General features: G+C 37.0%; 1 protein-coding gene across 2 annotated transcripts in view; it reads left to right on the top strand.

Moving 5' to 3' along the window:
- The first annotated feature begins 2964 nt into the window (after positions 1–2964).
- Positions 2965–17775, top strand: part of LOC150104375 (procathepsin L-like) — a 144674-nt gene continuing 129863 nt past the window's right edge. Inside the window, exon 1 of one of the 2 annotated variants that reach the window (XM_090396335.1) lies at positions 2965–3075. The gene's annotated coding sequence lies outside the window, so the exon portion shown is untranslated. Of the gene's footprint in view, positions 3076–3172; positions 3207–17775 lie in introns of those variants that run through there. The other variant, XM_090396337.1, reaches the window with a different exon arrangement.

The raw sequence follows: 17775 nt of genomic DNA, 5'->3' as shown, positions 1-17775 counted from the left end.
TTGTTTCTATTATTCATTCGTTCCATAATTTATAATATTTTAACTGTTTTGTAAGGGAATTATAAATCCAGATCATAACATCTGCTTGTGGTGTGGTCTCTGTAAACTCCATTGTATATTACATTCAATATTTTAGTTCTCATGGTTCCTTTTAATCTCATTTTTCAGTGATTACTGCTATTTGAAACTTTCTTTCATTTAATATTTGGTCTAATTCTATTTCTTCATAGGCTATTCTTCTTAAGTCTTATATGTATTATATTTTGTCCTTTCCATTTTCGTTTTACTTTTTTCATTCCAGAATCGTTTTCCATAGTTTCATTTCGATTACCTTTCTCTCTCGGCTTAAAAGTAAATTAATATTCTCCATGTCAAGTTACTAGACTGCCGATTGATAGTTCAGTGGTAGGGCTGTTACCATGAGACTTCTGTACTAGGCCTCTTCCAAATTTAAACCCTTAGAAGGAATAGGCATTGATGAGGAAAGAGTAGATTTTGCAGGGAACATAGATATTGGCCAGAAATGGAAAGATCCTATAAGAAGAGTTGGGTGAAAGCTTTATATGAAAATTAAAGTGAGGGAATCTTTCTCAATGTAAAAGAGGAAAAGAATCCAGCTAAGGCGGGAGACAATTGGAGTGCAACTTCCCTTACAATCAAGATGATTGCCCCTTATGGCTTTGTTGATCTACAAGTCCTTATTCAATGTACTCTGACTATCCCAACATATCACTAGGATCCACTAAGACGGCCACTATTTTTGAAGATTTCATCCCAAATTCAGATGAATTACCTTGTTGGAATTTGTATAACTGACGATTTCGAGCAGAAAGCGGGTACACATTGAAATTTTCTAATCAAGCACAAAGCGGTCACGTGGTAGCACCAAAAAGGCTGAAAGGCAAAAGCCGCACTAAGCAAATTGTTTTTGAGTGAAGCTCTTTACGTGAAGGAGTAAAGTTGCAAACTTGGATGTCTTGTAATGTTTTGGAGGTCATCATTTAGATGATTCTATGTGGGATAGAATTATTGGAAAGTTTGATGAAGGCCACAGAATTACTGATATTGCCAGAGACTTTGGAATTTCACAGATTTGTGTGCAGGTTCTGGGCAGCATTTCAAACCAATGAAATTTATTCAAGACGTTTGCTGAGAGATCGATCTCGCTCTACCGCGGGGCATGACAACAGATTTTTGGTTCCACACCATGATAGCTCATCTCGCAAATCTGCTCCAATCAAACACTTGTTCACTGATATGTCGACATACTTGGCAAGATAACATCTCTGCGATAAGTATGCGTATACACCAAAAGGCCGGTAGTCTGTGTCTCTTTATCCAGAGTTCATCGTTGAGCTCTGGATAAAGTGACGTGATGCAGGGAGATATTATTCTTAATGGATGCACCAAGATAAAAGTACTGAAAAAGGAACTGTGACTGGTGAACGATATTGCCACGAAGTTCTTCATCATTATGTTCGATTGTTCTGTGGTGGGAGCTGAAGGCAAACAATTGACAGTGGCTCACTGCACTGTATACGAACAGTTGAATTATTAATGCTCTAAGATAATAATCGATTCGAATGACTAGCGAGCTCGTCAGATCTCAATTTCATAAGAAACGTTTGAGACTCAATAAGGTCCTCATTGCTGCTCGAAATTCTCCTCGAGAATACAATCAAGGTCTTATGCTTGCTCTGAATGAGGAATTGGCCACTTTGCCTGAAGAACTGCTGAATCACTTCAAGTGATTCACTTGGTGCTAAGCAGGGTAACAAATTGTGAGAGCTTAATTATCTCTCTGTATAGTTTTCTGTAATCGTACATTAATTCCTTAACTACGTCCATACGTAATTTGTAACTTTTGACAAAACGTATTGGAAGAACAACGGTACATTGCGCCCTTCGATTGGAATAGGCCTAAGTTCGATTCTCGTCGCGACGGGAGGAATCTTTATCTGGACGATTTCAATCGAAGGTGAGTTAGCCGATCTCATACGGAGGTAGCAGGGTTTTTTCTCCCAGAAACTCGGGTTTTTCATCCCGAATACAGACAAATCTGCCCTTCAGAACACACGCAATTTACAGACAAAAAATACTAGTTGTGGTAGTGGTGGAGGTGGGCGGTAGATGGCGTTGATGAAGATGATTCGTAGTAGAGGTTCGGTGTAGTGGTTAAGACAGTTGTAGGTGTCCTCCCGCGATGAATCTTCGGACTCCTTGGAGGTGTCACGAATAATAATAATAATAATAATAATGCATTTAAATTTATACGAAATTTATTACACTTTTCGAGTAATATAATTTATTGATATGCTGACAATAAATTTCTGTACACATTTGTTTATAGCCATGAATATGTTTTCGTATACAAGTGAAAATGTAGTTTGTTCTTGGCTTTTGGAGTTGTTTTATTAGACCTCCATAGAGTGAAGAGACTCATCATGTGAGATCCCATTCTCACATGCACACTCATTATACCTCGACTTTAATACATTCACTGTCCTTGCACTTACTACACTCTCAGACAACGCATTCTAATTGCCTACCACTCTCCTTTCAAAAATGCACTCTTTACCCCAAATGTTTGAAACAGCTGTCAGCCTTTTGAACCTAATCAATGAACAATATAAAGCGAATGTATGGGCTGCTGAGTACAGTTTGTGTCTTTTATATAGTGCAGTCAAACGTAGTTCTTTTGCTGAAGGTCATATTCTCATAAACTCTCCAATAAACTTTCGAAACTTTTGCCACCGAGTTCGGACCAAGTTTCATTTAATTGGTTATAAAAAGATAATGTATCTTTATTTTTCTGATTATTTATTTATTTATGGACCTCTAATATCCTGGCGTACTTTTTTATGGGAAACAAACCTCGTTAGTGGGCTTATTTATTTATTCGATAAATAATGAATAACTAGAATAAATTTTCCTTGATCTAGGGAAATTAGAATAAATGAGGGAATTTGAGTATATCTTAATTGCTGATGCAATTGACTTGTTGCATGTGGTTATAAGTCATGTGATTGTGAAACAGTATTTTCATAAATTACTTATTGAGTGGTAGAGTTTCAGGCAAGTTTTTTATTTATTTATTTTATAACATTTCACTTGTATAGTATAATACATGTATGATATCGAGGAAATATAGCCGAGAAGTGACTATTCCGTTTTTGAAATTTCCAGATAAACGTCTCTATACATAAGTACATACATTTTTTTTTTTGTGTGTGTTGTATGTATTTTGGGCATTTCATTTTGGATTTTTTTTTATTTATATTTATTTTGCTGTAATATGAATGCCAGTTAGGAACTAATGGTATTTGGGAATTGAATTGGAGTTAGGAATTTGATGTACTTCTCAGTACGCTGCAAAACCAGTGCAGTTTCGGTGAAGTTCGCATTTCTATTATCTCAGAAAAATCGTCCGCCTACGGTAACAATTCTCCAAAGGAATTCAGTAGTACATTTACTTAGATATATTTTATTCGTGTCTTGCCAGCTACATCACATAGCTCATATTTCATCTGAAATATATAAAACAAATTTATGAAACATGAGCGCTATATGATGTAGCTGGGATATTTCATTTATGAAACAAATACAAAGCTATATTTCATATATGAAATATTAAACACGAAACAAATAGCTTTGCTATTTGTTTCATATGAAATATATGAAACAAATTTATAAAACAAATAGCTCTGCTGATTGTTTCATAAATCATTATTTTATCATTAGAGGTGTGATTACTAATAAAGTGCACAAAACATGCTTTCCTGGTGGAACAACGAAGCAAATAACTGATGCATTGCAGAAAAGGTAATACCGGGCATCAAAATTAGTGGTAGTTGTGGGCACAAATGATTTAGTTGAGGAGGGAAAAAAATGTTGATAGAAAGTTGAGGAAGTTGTGCAGCAGGTAAAGAAGAATAGTGTTGTTGTGAAAGTCGTAAGCATGTTGCCTAGATATGACAGATATGATAACAGTGAATTGAGAAGGAGAGCAGAGATAAGGAATAGTAAGATGGCTGAGTTGTGCCAAGCAAAGGTAGTTCAATTTGTAAATCTGGCAAGTGGATTTGAAGAGAAGTTGGAATGCTATAAAGCTGATGGATTAAATTTGAATGGGTTTGGTGTTGGGCATTTAGAAAGTCTTGTTTTCTGAGAAGGCACAGAGTCAAGAAGTTAATGTAGCAAATGATTTGAGTGTACCTGTGAAACAGGATAGCACAAATCAACAGATTGTATGGCAAGAGGAAGATAGATATGAGGTTGAAGATGTGGTTGCAGCAGCACAAGATGATGGGATGCATAAAGGTGAGGATGAGACAGGTAGGAATGGAAATCACAGTCAGGACCAGGGAAACAGGAGTGGTCAAACCGAAAAGAGAGAGGTGTAGTATAGCAGCTAGAATAGAGAATGTTTGGTGCTGGTAGAATGGCCTCAAACACAGAATGATTGTTTCTACACAAATGCAAGGAGTATTTGAAACAAGACAGCTGAGTTTGTTGCATTGATTGAGATGGTATGCCCAAAAATAATTGGAATAAGTGAACTTGGTTGTCTGAGGAGGATGTGATATCGAAAATAGAATTTGAAGGATATATAATTTTCCAGAAGGATAGAAATGTGAAAAGAGGAGGGGGAGGAGAGTGCTGTTAATGATTGCTGAGGAATTGTCTGCAAAGTGTGGAAGTTGGTAGTGCTTGCCCAGATTTTGAATCTGTGTGGTGTGAAGTGAAATGAACAGGTTAGTATATCTGATAGGATGCTGTTATAGGCCAGGGAATGCAGAGAATTCTGATTGTGAAATGTTGAGGCAAATTAGTTGGGCTTATAAAAAGGTGATCCTGATGGGAGACTTTAATTACAGGAATATAGACTGGAAGGAGGTGATAGTGTGTGGGAACAAGGAGAGCGAATTTGTGGAATTTCTGAGAGCTAAGTTTCTTAAGCAGCATATGATTGAAGCAACTAGAGGCTTTAATGTTTTGAATTTTGTGATAACTTCACAAGAAGTAGTTGTTAATGAAGTGTTCATACTGCTGCTCGTTGGTGAGAGTGATCATGAGGTACTTGTTTGGGAAGTGATGAAACAAGAAAAGGTCACTGCCAAAAATGGATATATGTGGAAGTATAAAGCAGGTGATTATAGGAAGCTCTGTAGTCACTTAGCATCAGTATGTTGGGTAGATGAGCTGAGTGGAAAAGATGTTGACAATGCATGGAAACTCACAAGACAGTATTTGACAAAAGCAATGTATGACTGCATACCAAGGGTTAAGCAAGTAAATAGAGTAGGAGAAAAATGGATGAACAGTGAAATCAAGCAAGCTGTGCTGGAAAAAAAAAATCTTATGGAGGAGGTACAAGACATTTGGTAGTGGTGATCAGATCCATGAAGAGTATAAAGTGCAGGCTAGAAAGGTGATGAGCATGGTAAAGAAAAAAAAAGGTGCAGTATGAAAGGAGATTGGCTGGTCAGACCAAGGTTAACTCAAGGGAATGGTTCTGCTACATGGCAAGCAAGAGGAAGAATAATGGCAGATTAACATTGATGGATAGTCATGGCAGCAGACTAACACTGCAATTGATATAGTGGAATTATTGAATGTGCGCTTTATCAGCATATCATATAGAAGAGAGGCAAGTATTAGGAGAATTGGAAGTGAAAGAAACAGGGGTGTATCAGATGCTGGTTGGGTTAGATATGAATAAGGCTGTGGGAATGGATGGCATATCACCACATATTTCTAAGGAATGTGCACCACAAATGGCACCCTTGACCTGGTTATTTAATTAAAGTCTTGCAGTGGGTAGGATTCCTAAGGAGTGGAAATAAGGCAGAATAGTACCACTCCACAAGCATGGTTCTAAAACAGAAGTCTCCAACTATAGGGCCAGTCTGTATAACTGCAGTTGTGATCAAGGTGTTGCAGAGATTGGTAAGGAATAGAATACAGAATTGGGTTAATGGACATAGCATTCTTTGTGATGGTCGGCATGGATTTGTAAAGGGTAGGTCCTGTTTTAGTAATTTACTTGCATTTTATGATCAGGAGAGAAGTGTGTTAAATGAGAGAGAATCATATACAGTGATATTCTTAGACTGCAAAAGTGTTGGATAGATTACTACATGATAAGTCGGTGTACAAGCTGCAGAGGATGGGAATAGGTAGTATATTGGTTAGATGGATCAGAGATTGGCTCTCTGAATAATACCAGCAAGTTGTGTATGATGTCTCAAAAAAAGAAGGATAACCAGTGGCATGTCCCAGGGTTCTGTTCTTGGGCCCCTGCTGTTTAACTTGTTTGTAAATGATCAATATATCATGTGGACTGACTGGGGATCTTCAGTTATTTGCTGATGATGCAAAGTTGGGAAGAATTATATGTCGCATTGCTGATGTTATTTCCCTTCAGGAAGATTTGAATAGACTTTTTACTTGGACAAAAGAGTAGGACTGTAATTTTAATATCAGTAAGTGCAAGGTGTTGCATTTTGGAGTGCAAAAATATAAGGCTATGTATGTCTGAGAGATCTGCAAGGTTCAAACAAGTTTCTGCTGCCCAGCAACATATGGAGGAAAACAAAGAGCGGGTCGAACTTAAAAGAAGAGGAAAGAGTCGTGCCGAATTCTTCGGGGGTTACAACCCTTTTGTGGTGAGGTCTCAGAGAAGGCGTAATAAAAAGGGACTGAGCCGAGCATAAGAGAGCTTCCAGGTCGGCAGAGAGACTGAACCCAGTAGGCAATCAAGAGAGAGTCAGTTGGCAGCAGTTAGAGCTATCGTAGTTGGCATATAGAGGAGCCAGGCATTACGGCGAGCCATCAGGCCAGAGGAGAAAGGTCGATGTAAATACCCGAAGCAGTTTCGCTCAGAAATATTTCCTTTCGCCGCTGGAGATCAACCTTTTGCCGGAGCTGTACGAATACCACAGGTTGCAGTCCACAGCCCATTAATTCCCGAGGAGATACTGCTGATGCCAGACACTCATAAAGGAAGCTCAAGTTCTAAGATGAAAAGAAATGCCATAAAGACTTTAGTGCAAGACTCATGACTGAATGTGCGATACAGAGTCTCTGTAAGTTCCATCCTTTTGTGCATTTTCTCTTATAATCTAGGAGATATGTTATATATGGACTGTTAAGAATTAGTTTAATAGTAATAGAAGTGTCCATAAGAGAGTCAATTGGCATGTTAGAAGTTGATAATCAAATTTGTAAAAATAACTTAGCAGAGAGTTAGCTAATCTCTTTGTGAGTAAACTAGAAGTTTAATAAGTTGAATTTGTAAGCAGAGAGTAAATAAGTTTTTGAGTTAAAGAGATTATTTAGTATTGAAGTAAAAGGGTTCTAATTTTATGCTAAAGATTTTATAGATGGGTAGAGAAAACAATCTCCCTGTCGTTTGATTCATATATATTTCATATTAATGTAAATAAATGTTTTAATTATTTGTTAAAAGAATGCTGCCTGATCTTTTATTTTACAATGCACTGTTTCAAAAAAATAATCGGACTTGTGAGCGGGAAACAACTAAGGCATTAAAAGCGCATTTTTATTTCTTAAGAACCACGACTGTTTATGTAAACTTTGTTGAAGGAATTTACATTAGTGAGAGAGAGAGATCTACCGGACGTTTTATTGAGTCTTATGCGGAATATATAAAAAAAAAAAAAAAAAAAAAAACACTGGTGAGTCTAACAAAGAAATTTTCCAGTGTTCATAGGCATATGACTAGTAAATACAGAAGGCGGATAAACATAGTACGCAATAGAACAAGTAAGAAAGATTATGAGAGAAAAAGCACACATTGCTAATTAGAATAATGATATTCCAAAGGCGCAGTAACTAAGCAGGGTTTATAAATAACAAGTAATAGCAGAATATCGTTACAAAAGCAGTATCTGAAATTTAACATATATTCTTTTGACAGTTTGAGCAGTAACTACTGGAACAACAGCAAATTTTAAAAATTGCCTTCACCAAATGTTGCAGCATATGCCCAATAACGGGTGCCTCTTTGCCACATTGGTTAGCGCATCATTCGGCTGTTAACCAAAAGGTTGGTGATTCAAGTCAACCTTGGGGTGTTTTTTTGGGGGGGGGGGTGATGATGGATAAGGATCTAAAATTTAGAGGACACATTGCCAATGTTGTGAGGACAACACAATGAATTTTGGGAATGATGTGGTGGACACTAACTTGTAGAAGTAAGGAGATTCTTGTTCATTGTATAAGGCTCTGATTAGGCCTCACGCAGACTACTGTGCACAGATTTGGTTACTTGGTTTTCAAAAGGACAAAGAGTTGTTGGGAAGGGTCCAGAGGTGACTAAGGTAGTTTCTGATCTCTGGAATGTCGAATATGAGAAAGGTTGAGAAGATGCAATCTACAGAGTCTAGTGGATAGGAGGAAGAGGGGTGATATGGTAGAGACCTCCAAGTTAGTAAGGGGGTTGTTATAGGATCAATGTTGAAGCGGTTTTACAGAAAACAGTGGGAGAACAAGAGGTCATCCCTGGAAGCTGTATAAGGAGAGTGTGAAAAAGGGAGCATGAAGCAGGTTGTTTGCATGCAAAGTTATGAATGACTGGAATGCTTTTTGTATAAGAGTATGGTGTCTGCAGAGAATTTGAGTGTGTTTGAGGCATGGTATGATGAACTGTGTGTATATGACAAAAGGACCTACTAGATGAGTCTGACTCCATGTGGTCTTAGGGTAATAATAATACAGCTAATTCTATTTTTACACTGTATATTTTGATTTAACACATTCAAATGGTGCTTATTTTTAAAATTTTTGAATTCGGTTCTGTTAAAAAGGGTATTTCCATTATAATTATCATTTCCTAGTATGGTACATATGTACTTTTTCCTGTTAAATGTTTATTCCTGTTAAAAACTCCCCCAATTGTTTGCAGACTTCGCGTGATTCCTAAAATTGAACACAATATACTAAGGCTTCATTATCCTCTTCATGAGGATAATAAAGCATTAGTTTCATGGAGAGGGCACTTTTTGAGGCATAAACATTGCATCAATCACGTTAATAGCCCGGGTGTGCTTTCAAAATGCATACACCTTTGAGCCCTTCGAAAAGATGTAAATAGGGCACAGCGGGTCAAATTCTTAGCATTTTAGTATTTTTAAACTGCTGAGAAAGCGAGACTGGGTGAGCTAACATTTTGACTCATCTAGCGAATGTGATTGGTTATTGTGTCAACCAGTCCAATTGAATGTTGTCACTTGTCATGAGTTGAGCGATTACTATATCTGATGGGTTTATTACAAACAGCTGTTACATGTTTTCTGTAACTGAAAATTTGAAAGCGGATGTTAGGAGAAAAAAACTAAACATTTCTCTTGCTATGCAGTAGAAGTATAGCATCTGTTTTATTGCAGCAATAAAACACATGTTCCTGTTTTTGGTTCATCGTTTTTCTGATTTGTGAACAGCGAGACAGGTTCGTTTGCCCTCTGTGTCTAGTGAGTCACTGAGTGGTCTAAATTGTAAATTTATAGTGAAACAAATTTAAACAGAAAAATACATTTTTAAAACATAAGTGTATATGTAATTTAATATTATTTTACTTGTTAGTTTTATGATTTTTTTGCTTTTAATGTGGAATAATTTATTTTAGGATTAATTAATTAGTTGATTTTTAATAAAATATGCCAGTCAGTTTTTTTATATATGAAATTGTGCTAAAACTATTAATTCTGAATTTTTTTTCCCCCCAAGAATTAAAGATCATTAAAATTGATGTAAAATGAAAATAATATACTGTATTTATAGTTTACATCGATAAATAATTACATCAAAAAATGCTAAAAGACGTTTATTGATGTTATTATTTAATTAAATAAATAATTGTAAAAATTTATTGATGTAATTATTTGTCTCTAAGTCTCCCCCCTGCCCAGAAAATTTTCTGTGGACACACGCCCTTGCATAAAGTCAAATTGACATTAAATTTGTAGTGCGTGTTGTATAATCCATATGACAGCACACCCAACCGAAATGGGCATGCGATGCCACTGGTGTGTGTTTTCCGTATCAGGTTTTCACATCTGGAACCATTGTTCTATTTTTTTCATATGCACTGTATTCTTTTTTACTCATTTTTCATTTACACAATTTCTTCTGGATCCAATCTACCATGTAAATGGAGAATTGGGTGTACTTTATAAGAACAATAATAAAGTACAGTATAAAGATGCCTTTACTGAGTGGTATGCATGGAGTTGCATGCATCCTGAAAACTGGCAGTGCCTATTTTTTTATTTATTTATTTATTTATTTTTTTAAACTTTGAAATGAATCTTTTTTCACTCCCAATCAAAAAACAAAACAAATCTAATTATTAGCTAATCATTATGTGTGCTAAATAACAATATGTAGTTACTCAAATTTTGCTCTTTTATTATTGTGTATACAAGTATTTCTTAAACAAAGACTATTAGTATTCAAAATAATGCATATTGTCACATCTTTGGCAAATAAGTTGGCACATATTGTGAATTTTTTTCTGAAGTCAGATGAAAATTTTCCATAGAATTTTGAGATGTTATCAGAGAACTTGTTTCCTTTTGATTTAATTCCCCAGTCTTACCTTTAAAATACATCTTTCCATATTCCTTCTGTGTTCTGCATTCTTTAGTTTTTTGTAAGTTTTGCAAATGGGTTGATTATTATGGGCTACTCGATGAGTCTAAGGACTCATCGAGTAGCCCATAATAATCAACCCAAGCACCATCCAACGTTCACACAGTATCTGTCATACTTTGCTTTGAATTCATTCAGTCATGGCACCAACAACATACCCTGGCAACCTGTTCCACTCATTCATCACTCTCTAAGCAAAAAAAATCTAGTCCTGATACCATTGCTAACTAAACTCTTGTTCATTTTCCAAGGATGGCCTCTAGTTCTCTCACTGCCCGACCTATTCTGAAAAATTTCTTCTCTATTAATCTTGTAAAAACCATTCAGTAATTTGTGAGTCTCAGTCATATTACCCCTTTTCTGCCTGTCAACCAATTCCTGTACACAACAAATCTTTAAGCTGTGCTCATATGGTTTACTCCATAGACTTGATACCATCTTGGTCATTTCCCTCTGGATTTCTCCTTCTCATCCCCAAGTAACCCAGATGACCGGATCTGCATGTAGTATTTAAGATGGGGGGGGGGGGTGTCTTACCAAAGCTCTGTAAAGAAATAATAACCTGCATGTCTCTGCTCATCAGGGTATTCTCCAGTAACCAAGTAATCTGATGAGCTGCCTTTGCAATATGCTCTCTAAACTTCAACTCCCTATCCATTAACACACCCCAAAACCCTGGCTTTATTTCCTGGAGTTCAGTTTCATTAGTGTGATACATAGCTGGTAATCTTTTCATCCCAAAATGCATAACCTTACACTTTGCCACATTAAACTGATATCCATTCTCCTTTGTCCAGAATACTGTCTATCCAAATCATCATGTGAAATTTTAACATTTTAATTAATTAAAATTACTTAATTTTAATTAAAAAAAATTAATTAAAATCTACTTAATTAAAATTGAGTAGACCAATAGTTAACTGTATTAACTATTGGTCTACTCAATTTTGCATCATTGGCAAACAACTGGAGAGTTCCTCTCAGATCCTTTCCTATATTGTTAATGAACGACTTAAATAGTAGTGGCCAAGAACAGAGCCCTGTGGTATTATTATTATTATTCTGGGCAATTCCAAGGAGTCAATAGACTCATCGAGGGAGGCCCTAACATCATGTCAAGAACAACTATTCGACATTCACACAGTATCTATCATACCTTGCCTTGAACTCATTCACGGTCGTAGCACCTACCACAGACTCTGGCATCTTATTCCACTCATTCACCACTCTCCAAGTAAAAAACCTAGCTCTAACACCCTTGTTAACCACATTCTTGCCCAGTTTCCATGGATGGTCCCCTAGTCCTCCCACCACCAGACCTGTTCTGAAAAATATCCTCTGAATTAATCTTATAGTTACCCTTCAGTAATTTGAATGTCTCAATCATATCACCACTTTTCTGTCTATTGACCAATTTTTGCAACCCACAAATCTTCAACCTATTCTCATAAGGTTCATTCCACAGACCTGATATCATCTTGGTCACTCACCTCTGGATCCTCTCCACCTCCTCCCCATCAAGAAGAAACCTAGGTGACCAAATCTGAGCACAGTAGTCTAGATGGGGTCTTATCAAGGCTCGATACAGAGGAACAATAACCTGCTTGTCAACGTATTCTTCAGCAACCAAGTGATTTGATGAGCTATTTTGGTCACTTTTGCAATGTGTCCCCTAAATTTCAATTCCTTATCTACCAACACTCCTAAATCTCGTGCCTCATCAATTTCCTGGAGCAGGGTTCCACCAATGCAGTAAACTGCCACCAATCTTTTCACCCCAAAATGCATAACCTTACATTTTGCCACATTAAACTGACATCCATTCTCCTTAGCCTAGACCTCCAATCTATCCAAATCATCCTGCAAAATTTTGACGTCATCTGCATTCACTATTGCCCTACCCAACTTCGCATCATCCGCAAACAAGTGAACACTTCCTCTCAGATCCTTTCCAATATCATTGATGAACAAATTGAAAAGCAGTGGTCCAAGAACAGAGCCCTGTGGCACTCCACTAGTCACAAGACGTCTTTTAGACTCCACTCCTGAATAAACCACTCTTTGATATCTCTCCTTCAACCACCCTCCTATCCATCTCACCAACCCTATGTCCATTCCCATATGCTCCAGTTTACTGATTAGAGTTCCATGTGGTATCCTGTCAAAGGCCTTGGCAAGGTCCAGTAGAATCACTGTAAACCCATTACCCTTATCCAGTTCAGCCATCACTGTGTTATAAAACGTGAGCAAGTTACTGAGGCATGAACTACCCTTCACAAAACCATGTTGTCCCCCATACAATATCCCATTTTCATCTATCCAATCCTGTATCTTGACTAATTTCTCTAAGACCTTGACAATGATTTCTGAAATGCTAATCGGTCGGTAATTTACAACAGCAGTCTTGGAACCACCTTTACGCAGTGGAACTATTTTCCCTTCTTTCCACCCCCTTTGGACTAACCCAGACCCGAGACTCAAATTAAACAAAATGGTCAAGGGTACTGACAATTCTTTAGCCGCTTCTCGTACGACACGAGCTGATATACCATCCAATCCCACAGATGTATTGACATTGAGGTTATGCAATAGACTACTCACCTCCACTTCATTCACCACAATTCCGTATAATCTACTGGTTCATTCATTTCTGCAATGTCACCACCTGCATTATAAAATATGAGCATGTTACTGAGCCAGCTACCCTTCACAAAACCATGATTCCCCAATCTAGTAACCATTTCTGTCTATCTATTCCTGTATTTTACCCTTGACATCTTCAGCACCTTGACTATGTCTCCTGATATGCTGATCGGTTGGTAATTTGCTACATCAGCAAATTACCAACCGTAATTTACATAAAATTACATAAGCAAATTACTTGAACTCTATGAGTCCAGAAGAAAATTGGAGTATAACAATCTGAACTGTAGAAATCCAGAAGAATCTTAGTACAGGAGGACTTTAGCAGAGTTTATTGTAATTTTTTATTTATTAATTATTTATTTATCTTTATTTTTATTTTATTTAATTTTTTTATTATTATTTTTTATTTATTTACTTTTTTTTATCACTAGAGATCAGGCTAAGAAAATATTAATTAACAACGTAGATTTAATTTACCTTTATAGAGAGCATGTAGCTTGGTTTCCTATACACATGTATCTCTCTGATAATGACCTCAATACAGGGGTTGAGACTCAAGTGTTATTTTATTAATAAGTAAAAAATCATTTCAACACGTGTATTTTGTGTCCCTAAATTCGTAAATATGAGTACTGATCACCGTGTAACCTTAAAAGAAAGAGACATCTCCTTTATGCATCTACCCTTTTGAACTAAGTAGTATCTTTAGGATATTCATATATTGATTTAATGGCATGCCATCATTCATATACTGAGTGGTATGTTGTGATCCATTGTCCCAGATCTGGTATTTCCTTTGGTTTCCCATTTGAGCTCCAGCTTTTGCAAAAAAAAATTTTCCAAATCACACAAACTACTGTTTGAGTCATTGCAAAATTCAGCATTATCACTGACAATATAAATAACATTATCATTGCTGAATTGACTAGATGAAAGTTTATGAAAATGATGTTCAGGATCTCTATAAAATTTGTCATTTCAGTTTGGTTTTAATTGAATATTGTAGTGACTAAGTATAGGTAAAACCAGTTATGTATAAACTTTTACAGCTCTTTGAATGAAATTGTCATGGATATCATGCCAGGTTTTTCAGACATGGTTAAATTGAACTCTGAACAGCATCAGAATTTTATATGCAACTATGAGCATCTATCCCATGCAACTATCCAAATTGCTGCTGCAATTTGGATAGTTGCATGGGTACCCTACAGTAACATAATTGTCATTGCTATACTATTCTTAGTTCATGAACAATTTAGTATTCAGTGCCAAAATGATTGAGTATGATAATCGCTCTTTCATTTGATGGCATATAATGAAATTACATGTTTAGGATCATTTCTGAAATTTGTCATTTTAATTGGGCAATTCCACTGGTCAAAATTTCACAAAGTTTACATCCAATCAGAAAATATTAAGGGAGTTGGATTTATTTAGAGAGACCACACATTATCCACACCAGCTGTCATACTTCTTGAATTTATTCATGCTACTTTCTTCTTACGAGGGAGGTCCAGAAAGTAAGTTCCATTTTTAAATATTTTCACTGCAGCACTGCGATCTCAATTCTGTGCATGCGTGCTTAGTTTGTTGATTCGTTAGCAAGGTGTTGGTGTCATTTTCAGATATTCTCGCAGTGCGTACGCTTCTTGGTGTGTGTTTGTAATGTCTAAGAAATTCGAATCACTCGCCGCATGTGAAATTAGGTCAGTTATCCGTTTCTTGAATGTGAGGAATGTTAAATCAGCTGAAATTCATTGGCAAATTATTGAGGTTTATGGAGAACACACAATGAGTGATTCAATGGTATGAAGATGGGTAAGACTTTTTAATGAAGGAAAGGTGTGCATGATGATGAATGGAGTTGGCGACCATCTTTAGTGACAGAAGGTTTGGTGCATTGAAAAGAAGATTTGACAGAATAGGAGATTCACTGTGACGTCACTCTCGCTGCAATTTCCAGAAGTTTCATGTTCGTGTCTTTGTGAAATTGTGTTGGAGAAACTGAATTATTGGAAATTGTGTGCACTCTGGGTGGCAAAGTTGCTTACAGAACAACATAAAGTGAATCGACTGGGCAGTGCATTGGAATTCTTGACACACTACAATGAGGATGACAATGCTTTCCTGAGCAGACTTGTCACTGGGGACAAGACTTGGGTGTCACATGCAACCCCTGAATCCAAACAACAGTCCATGGAGTGGAGGCACACCTCATCACCAGTCAAGATGAAATTGAAGACAATGGTTTCCACTCGGAAAATCATATGTACTGTGTTTTGGGACAGACAAGAAATTTTGCTGGTAGACTTCTTGGGCTAAGGCTCCACAATCAATGCAAGTATGTGCTGCCAAATCCTTAAGAAACTGTGTTGTGCGATCCAGAAGAAATTATGTGGCATGCTTACCAGGGACGTTGTTTTGATTCATGATAATGCACGCCCGCACACAACTGGGCATTGAAGATTTGTGGTTTACAGAAATTGGGTAACAGGCAGAAAAAAGGGTTTTATGATTGAGACTTGCAAATTACTGAAGGGTTTTTACAAGATTAATACAAAGGAAATTTTTCAGAATAGGTCTGGCAGCGAAAGAACTAGGGACTATCCTTGGAAATTAAGAGTTTAGTTAGCAGGGGTATCAGGACTAAATATTTTGCTTAGAGAGTGGTGAATGAGGGGAACAGGTTGCCAGAGTCTGTTATGAGTGCCATGATTGTGAATTAGTTTAAAGCAAAGTATGATAGATACTGCACGAATGTCGGATAATGCTTGGCATGATGTTTAGAGCTTCCCTCGATGAGTAAGGACTCCATGGAGTCCTTACACAACAACTTCTCGTCACCTTCAGCTGGGAACAATTCCATCATCCCCCCCCCCGTTGTCCTGACCTCTCACTAAGCGACTTTCACCTGTTCAAACATCTGAAATCTCCTTGGTGGCCAGCAGTTTCAAGACAACGATGAGGTCAAAGAAATAGTTGATACGTGGTTTGCATCATAGGCGGCAAACCTTCTACGATGAAAGTATACAACTCTCTTGGCGTCCCATTATGATAAGTCCCTGAACAATGGCTGAAATTATGTAGAAAAGTAGTGAAAGATGTCTACTTTAATTTCCAAGAAAGTTTTTTTTTGTACGTATATTTTTGTTTCTCTGACAACCCATTGGAACTTACTTTCTGGACATCCCTCATATTATTATGGACTACTCCATGGAGTCCTAACTCATCGAGGGAAGCTCTAAACATCATGCCAAGCACTATCTGACATTCGTGCAGTGTCTATCATACTTTGCTTTAAACTAATTCACAGTCATGGCACTCACAACAGACTCTGGCAACCTGTTCCACTTATTCACCACTCTCTAAGCAAAAAATCTAGTCCTGATATCCCCTGCTAATTAAACTGTTAATTTCCAAGGATGGCCCCTAATTCTTTCACTGCCTGACCTATTCTGAAAAATTTCCTTTGTATTAATCTTGTAAAAACCCTTTAGTAATTTGCAAGTCTCAATCATATAACCATTTTTCTGGATGTTAACCAATTTCTGTATGCCACAAATCTTCAACTGTCCTCATAAGGTTTACTTCATAGATCTGATACCATCTTGGTCACTTACCTCTGTATCCTGTCCACCTCCTCATCCTCAATATACTTTCCATTGGCAATCCATTCCAGTCTCACACTACTCATCCAGTACCGTATTTTGTAATTTATACAAAGTCTTCCATGCTGTATTCCCAAAAGCCTTAGCAAAATCCAAAAGTATCGTGATGTATTCATTCTCCTTATTAGTGGTAATATAGAATGTGAGAAAGTTGGTAAACTCATGCTTTTCATTGCAAAGTAGAGATTCTCTATCAATCCATTTCAGAAGAGATGAAAGGATATGATTTTTGTAGAGATAGAAAAGGCAAAACAGGGGGTGGAGTGCTGTTGATGGGTTGTGCTCAAGCAAGGTAGAGGGGGGGGCAATAGCAGAGTGATGTGTGCTAGAGGTGAATAGAATGCACATGCTTAGTTGGATGTTGCTGTAGACCTGGTAATGTGGAGCACAGCAACAGTGAAATATATAAGCAAACTAGTCACTCGAATAGGAAAAAGGTAATCGTTATGGGCAATTTGATTTTTGGTGATATTGACACTGGGATGACAAGATTGCATTCATAAGTAAAGAAAATTAATTTGAGTGTTTGAGGGACAACTAACTTAGTATGTAACATAGGGCACATGAAGATCAAGGATCTTTATCATCTCATGAAAGCATGTCAGTATAAATTAGGTTTCAAATCTCCCTGCAGTTGATGAGAGTGATCAAGTGATTACCTGGGTAGTTGCAAACTATTTGAGAATTTCATGTAGTCCACATATATATGTGGACTACATGGCTAGTGATTATGAAAGGCTTAGATAATTTGCAACTGGAGTAAAGAATGAGAAATTAAGCAAGAAGA

This window comes from Typopeltis vanoorti, chromosome 8, assembly GCF_054136105.1.
Source record: "Typopeltis vanoorti isolate ZY-2024b chromosome 8, IOZ_Tvanoo_1.0, whole genome shotgun sequence".
Classification (NCBI taxonomy): domain Eukaryota; kingdom Metazoa; phylum Arthropoda; class Arachnida; order Uropygi; family Thelyphonidae; genus Typopeltis; species Typopeltis vanoorti.
The sequence above is the reverse complement of the archived record's forward strand: the minus strand, read 5'-3'. Positions and strand labels throughout refer to the sequence as shown.